Source organism: Suricata suricatta, chromosome 5, assembly GCF_006229205.1.
Source record: "Suricata suricatta isolate VVHF042 chromosome 5, meerkat_22Aug2017_6uvM2_HiC, whole genome shotgun sequence".
In the NCBI taxonomy this organism is placed as follows: domain Eukaryota; kingdom Metazoa; phylum Chordata; class Mammalia; order Carnivora; family Herpestidae; genus Suricata; species Suricata suricatta.
In genome coordinates, this window is record NC_043704.1 from 41,467,605 (window position 1) to 41,475,273 (window position 7,669).

A 7,669-nucleotide genomic window follows, 5' to 3' on the forward strand; every position below is an offset into this window, starting at 1 on the left:
GAATAAACTTAAAACTTTTTTATGTTTTTTATTTTATTTGTGAGAAACAAAGAGAGACAGCATGAACAGGGGAGGGTCAGAGAGAGAGGGAGACACAGAATCTGAAATAGACTCCAGGCTGAGCTAGCTGTCAGCACAGAGAGCCCAACATGGGGCTTGAACCCACAAACTGTGAGATCATGTCCTAAGCGAAAGCTGGATGCTTAACCGACTGAGCCACCCAGGCGCCCCAAGATAAACTTTTAATACGACATAGTCATATGTCCTCCGATCTGAGCAAAAGTTTCCTATGAAAACTTGATATAATTAGGTTTTTCCTGCAACACCACTCTGACTGCAGTGTATCATGAAACAAGGGTGTCTTGTGATCAGGGGAAAAGGTAAAGATCATATTTTTTCTGTGGGTAAGAAGGAAGGACAGAATTATCAAGTACAAAGGTGGAAGTTTACCCCTAAATGAACACTTCTTTCAGCTCCTTAATAGCTAGATACTGTGTTTCTAAATTCCCATTAATGTCTCACAAAATACTACAGTGTAACCTGAATGTTACAAGTCTTTCATGCTAAAGATGTCTCGAGGTTTTAACAGAGTTAAATTTTACCTTACAATAGCCTGTTAATTAAATGACTTTTTTATTGAAATACATAGCTGAATTCTTTAAACATATTTTAAAGTTTTTATTTGTTTTGAGAGACACAGAGAGAAAGACAGAGAGAGAGAGAGAGAGAGAGAGGAGGGGCAGAGAGAGAGGTAGAAAGAGATTCTCAAGCAGGTTCCACATTGTCAGCACGGAGCCTGATGAGGGCTTGAACTCACAGACTGTGAGACCATCACCTGAGCAGAAATTAAGAATTCACCATTTCCATGACTGAGCCACCCAGGTGCCTCCTAGCTGAATTCTTATAAAGGGATTTATAATATTTCATTTTCTCTGCCATGACTGTGATAGCAGTAATAACAATTATTTTCATTTTGAATAAAAGTAAAAACTTGAGAAATGTTTATATTGAGTATAATTGTCAAAAGACACATCTTTATAGGTGAAATTATATCATTTTAAGCCATTTTGCACATCAAAATGTCAACATTGCCTTGCCAATATTCTTTCCCAGAGTTCAATTATTTTGTTTTCCTAAACATACATGTTTCGGGGAAGATGCTAGCTGCTGGATAATGTTTATGAGCTTCCCTTTACAATAATATTTGGGGGCACTCGGGTGGCTCAGTTGGTTGATTGACTCTTGATTTCAGTTCCGGTCATGATCTGAGGGGAGGGAGGAGCAAGCTCCACTTTGGGCTTCACGCTCAGCATGGAATTTGCTTCAGATTCTCTCTCTCTCCCTCTGCCCCTCTCCCCTGGCTCACACGCTCTTTCTTACTCCCTCTAAAATAAAAAAATAATAATTACATTAATTTTAAAAAGTATAATAATCTTGGTACAAGAATAGTCACTCACTTCGTCATAGAGACAATGTAGGTAAGTGTGCCACAGCATTAAAGAGTATGGGGTGTCTCGGTGACTGAGTTAAGTGTCTCATTCTTGATCTCACAGTTTGTTAGTTTGAGCCCTGTATTGGGTTCTGTGCTGATAGCATGGGGACTGCTTGGGTCTCTCTCTCTCTCTCTCTCTCTCTCTTTCTCTTAAAATAAATAGATAAGCATTTACTCCTATTAACACGTAGGTGCAAAAAAAAAAGTAGCTTCTTCACTCTCATCTTTCATAAAGCTAGTTTAGGTCTCTTTTTGGTTTAAAAACTGAACTTAGTTCAAGCTCCTTTGCTATAGAGTTGATTTTACTAACTCTCTTTCTTCAGATAAATGTTCTTTCAGATTTCATTCTCTTTCCTGTCCCAAACTCAGCATGATATGGGTGTGTTTGGGGAGGGACAAGGTGGTAAGCAACAAGGCAGCAGTGGCCTTTGAATGTAGAACCCTCTGGACCTTCCTGGTGTTCTCTTTGAATGGCTGCAGAGATCTAGTCAACCATGTTGAGCAGCATCTTTCTTTTGCTTTATATGCAACTATTAACCACGGGTACCAACGTTCATGATGAAGCCATCAAAAATTAAATGGTTTCTTCTTTACATTGTGGAAGAAACCCTGTACTTTGATTCCTCCAGGTTTGTTTCTTCATATGTCAAAGAAAGTCTAAAATTCCTGTTTTCTCAAAGCCTGAAATTGCAAAATCATATTTTGGATGCCACTGCTGAATACAATTCAATTTTTGTTCTGCATACCTTTTGCAATACATTAGTCATCCTTCACCAAATCTACTACCTTAAAATTAATAAGAAACAAGATGATATTGATACAGGTACAGAAGGGAAATAACACATTGAATATATTTCCAAAATCTTTTTTTGAAGTTAAGAAAATTTGGGTTAAAAAACTAATTAAAATATATCCGATTGTTAATAATGGTTCCTTTAATTGATGGGTTTGTTTATCCAACAGCATTTTATTGAGTCTTCATATATTCTGGACGGTGTTCTATGCCCTAAAAATGCAGCAGTGGAATCAAACTGACAAAACGGCTGCCCTATTTAAGCTATTTTCTTGTGAACAGCACAGCTGTTAATCTTATTCTGTCCCATGGCTTTCAGGACCATCTATATGCTGATAACTACAATCAGAGAGAGTCTAATCCAGAAAACAGAAACCACTGTAAGGATTTTTAGAAAGGCCTTTAATAAAGTCAGTTGGTACATAGGTGATAAAAGAGCTAAAAAGGAAAAAAAAGGATCAATGGGGTAGCCAGCGTGTCACCAACAGCTACACTTTTAGATTAGCAGATCAAAGAACGGAGATAGAATCACCAGATATCAGAGAGACGGACTCACCAGACGGAAGCTAGAATCACATGAGCCTGTGGGTGGAAGCACAAGCTGGAAGGGCTATTCAGCCATTGTTAGCGACATTCTTCAAGGCAAAAGGAGGGGGAAAGAAACACCCTGGATTTTCAACACTCTCTCACTTTCCTGTTTCTTGTCAGTGTCTGGCATCAGCCAAACCCACTGTTGGACACAGCCAGCAGTGATTAGCCCACTTGTGATGCAGAGAGCAATGAAGGAAAGACGAGAGGGGTCTCTGAGTACAAACAGGATGAGGCTGGCATATCCACCGAGCTTACAACTTCTGTTGTTACTTTTCTCCTAAACTTCAGACTTGTGTTCAAATGTCTCTCTGAGATTTTCCTTGGGTATGTAAAAGACACATTATAATCAATATGAAAAACATTGATGTTTGATCACCACAATACACACACACACAGCCACACACCAACACTGCTAAACTAACTAAAGTGTGACCCCTCATATTCCCATGGTACACTGAAAAATGTATCAATTACCATAGTTGCTCAAGAATTGAATTAGGGATGTATCAATCATGCCTTTCTCATTTTTTCCTGACTGTTCATTCCGTATACAAGTCCTATTTCTGAAACGTTCTGGGTCTGTCTACTTCTCTTCATTTGCACAGCTAACACTCTAGTGTAAGTCACTATTTAATTTACCTTGAATTTCTGCAATGTCTCCTAATTGCCCCAGTAAGATATCCTTCAAAAATGGCTGTCATAATACTTGACCTTCTGCCCCATGACCTTGACATATCTCTAACAAGAGGTGAAATCCATTCCTCTACTCAATTGAATTGAGGCCCTATAACCAGTTGGGCAATAAAAAAAGTAGATATAACATGACCTATTACCAAGGTTTCAGGTTCCTGCCTCTTGAAACCAGAAGCCATGTAAGGTATTTAACTACCAGAAACTACAAAGTTTTGAGATGCCTATAGAATCCTGCAGAATGAGACTACCTGTGAAGGGAAAGAGGCGAAGAAAGATGTCTGGTGCCCTATGTATGAATGAAGGACTTACCTTGAACTTATTTTATCTTATCTTGAAGCCCAAATGATTTCCTGAAACTGCTAAGAATAGAGTTACTCTGGAACTCAGCAACTCCACTTTTAGATATCTACCCAAGCGAAATGAAAAACAAAAACAAACAATCCACACACAAACTTGTACATGACTGCTCACAGTAGCATTATTTATAGTAGGTAAAAATGGAAAAAACCCAAATGTTCATGACTGAGGAATGATAAACATAATATGATATATCCATATATACACAATGGGATATTACTCAGCAATAAAAAGGAATGGAGTACTGATATAAAATATAATATGGATGAAGCTTGCACATTTTGTGCTAAATGAAAGAATCCAGCCATGAGAGACCACATATTGTATGACCTCATTTCCACGGAATGTCCAGAATAAACAGAACTATAAAGACAGAACGTAGATTAATGGCTGCACAAGGCAAGTTGTGATGTGTGTGTGTGCTGATGGAGAAGGAGGGGTGGGTGGTAAGTGAGGCTAGGCAAAAAGTGCTGATGAGGGGAAGGTTTCTTTTGGGCATGATGAAAATGTTCTCAAATGAGATTAGAGTGATGGGTTCGTAAGTCAGTAAATATACTGGAAACACTAAAGTGTACATTTTAAATGGGGGAACTGTACAGTATATAAATTATATCTTGGTAAGGCTGTTTTAAAAATTCCAATCAGATCATGCTAATCCACTAATATTTTTAAGTTTATTTATTTATTTTGAGAGAGACAGTGTGAGTGGGGGAGAGGCAGAGAGAGGAGAGAGAGGATCCCAAGTAGAGTCCATGTAGTCAGTGCAGAGCTGGATGTGGGATTCCAACTCATGAATCTGCAAGATCTTGACCTGACCTGAAATCTAGTCAGATCCTCAGCTGACTCAGTCACCCAGGCTCCCCCATTTTAATTCATTATTGAAATCCTAAGAATCCCTCCTTCTGAGGCCACAACCTTGTACAACATCCTGATCTTACCTCTTGCAACTCTCCTAAGGACCACTTTTTCTTAGCCGTGCAGGCCTTCTTCAGTGCTTCTCATAGTCTGAGTGTGTTCTCTTATGATATTCACATCACACTTTTACCTCCACATGAGAGACGTTTCCCCCGGGTTTCAAGGTGTTTACATCTTCCTAGCCCTTCAGGGCTCAGGTTAATTTTAACTTCTTAAGGCAGATTCACTCAATCAAAACAGTCCACTAGCCACTCCCTTACAAAATACTGTTTTGTCTCCATGGCACCTCAAACACTACAAAACATTATTGAGTTGGTTTTATTTATTTCCTTGTGATGCCTTTTTCTCCCACTAGAATTTGAGCTCTATGAGAGTTGAAATCTAATCTCGAGATCATCACTGTGCAGAACCTGGAAGAGTGCACAGAGTAAATGCTTGCTAAATATTTGTTCATCGAGGAATTCTTTACACTTAATTATCTTCTTATATTTATCATCATGGAGCAAATAACACCTTCTCAAAACACTTATATGTCCCCTTGTTTGTAACCTTCATTCTCACCTTTCTCTGCTCCCTGCTGAGGAAAATGTAGGCTGATCTGGGGCTCAACCAGTGCTCTCCAGAGAGGATGCTTCTCCTGTCTTCATCACTGACTTTCCCACTGCCACAGTCACAATGGAAATACCTTACAAACTATTTTATGAGTATTTATGGTTTATATTTTTGTTATTTATCATGAAGAGTGGACACACATCAGGAAATGGGGAAACCTGACTTCTCCCCAAAATGGTCTGAATCTATAAAAGACGGAGTTGTTTCTGGACAACTTAAGAAGTAGACTTTCCATGGCCACCTGATTTAAAAGATCCTACTCTCTCTTCCATGACTGACTATCCCACCTTATCTTTCTTTTGGGTAAGCGTATTACAACCTGACATATTAAAAAATGTCCTCCTTTCCACCAACCCCAGAATATAGGCTATGGTACAGCAGGAACTTCCTCTGTTTCATCCAGTGCTGTATTCTTAGTGTCTAGAATAGTGCTTGGCACAAATTAGGTGCTCAATAAATATTGGTTAAGTGCATGAATAAAAGTATGACAGTGTGGAGCTCTACTTAGCAGGAGAAATTGGGGGAGGGGCGTCTGGGTGGCTCAGTCAGTTAAGCATCCGACTTCGGTTCAGGTCAGATCTCACATTCGTGGGATCGAGCCCCGCATCGGGCTCTGGGCTGACAGCTAGCTCAGAGCCTGGAACCTGCTTCGGATTCTGTGTCTCCCTCTCTCTCTGCTCCTCCCCCGCTTGCTTTCTGCTCTGTCTCTCAAAATAAAATAAAGGCATTAAAAAACATTAATAAAAAAAAAAGAAGGAGAAATTGGGGTAAGTAAATGATTTCTTCAGCAGGAGGCAGTCTGGAGACTATTTGTGTGGCGGACACTTTGTGTGGATCTGGAGGAAGAAATGGATGACACGTTGTGAGGACATAGAGTATAAACAAGCAGTGGAGTAATATTCTGGAAGGGGGAAGGCAATAGGTCAGGGGTAAATCTCAGAAAGGAAGAGGGGGAATCCCTCCATCTGAAATTTAAAGAAAAGGAAAGGATGGATAGTAATGAAAATAAAATCTGAGGAAAAAATTGGAATCACTGTTTCTTAAACTGTGAAGAAGAACTCAAGAATTCTTAGAGCTAGAGCTAGAAGGGAGAAGCTTGAGGAGAGCCGGAGGAAGAGGAGCTTGGCCATGCTGCTTAGAGTGAAAACAAAGACATGTAGATTTTCTGGGGGTCAGTCCAGGGTAGAATTCTTCCCTTTCCTTCCACTTTAAAATTTTATTTTACTAAGTTCTTGAGATATAGCCTTATTAGTTTTTGAGATAGGCTAGTATAAGATGTCAGTATATTTTACTCATTGAAACAAATATATGTATATGATATATATATATAAAATGAGTTTTGCATACATCCTATATGTATATATGTATGTATGCATATATATAACTACACATGTATATATTTGGGGATATGCATATATGTGTAAATATGTGAATTATATATGCATGTAAATATGTGTGTGTGTGTGTGTGTATGTCTTTAGTGTAGATCAAATTAACTGGCTTTTGGTTTTCTTAGAATCATCTAGTCGACTTGCAAGAATTTAGTATCTTTCTTTTTTTAATGTTTTTAATTTATTTTTGAGAGACAGAGACAGTACGAGCAGGGAGAGGGTCAGAGAGAGAGGGAGACACAGAATCTGAAGCAGGCTCCAGGCTCTGAGCTAACTGTCATCACAGCCCGATGCGGGGCTTGAACCCATGAACTATGAGATCATGACCTGAGCCGAAGCCGGACCCTTAACCGACTGAGCCACTCAGGCGCCCCTAATTTAGTATCTTTCTATCGTGAAACTGAATTTTCCAGTTGATTCCTGGCAGAAGCCATCATCATCTGTTCAGAACGATGGATGTTGTTTAAGCTTTGATGGAAGAGACCACGGAACATTTATCTCCCTCTGACGATCCTGCTGTTTTACTAGATGTTGTCATTTTTTTAACTGTTCTGACATTAGGAAGCAAATGTGAACAACATTTTTTTCTATCTACAAAGTAGTATATGCACATTAAAGAAAAGGGAGAATATACAACAAGGAATATCAACATGATCCTGAATTTTACTACCCAGTATTATTGTTTCATAATTTTTAATGATGTTTTCTTTCTAAACTATTTCTCTGTATAAATGTCCAATTTTTAAATGCTCCAACTAACAGTGTATACAGTTCTACCATCTGATTATTTTTCATATTTTCTATCATTAGCATTTTGTCAGGTAA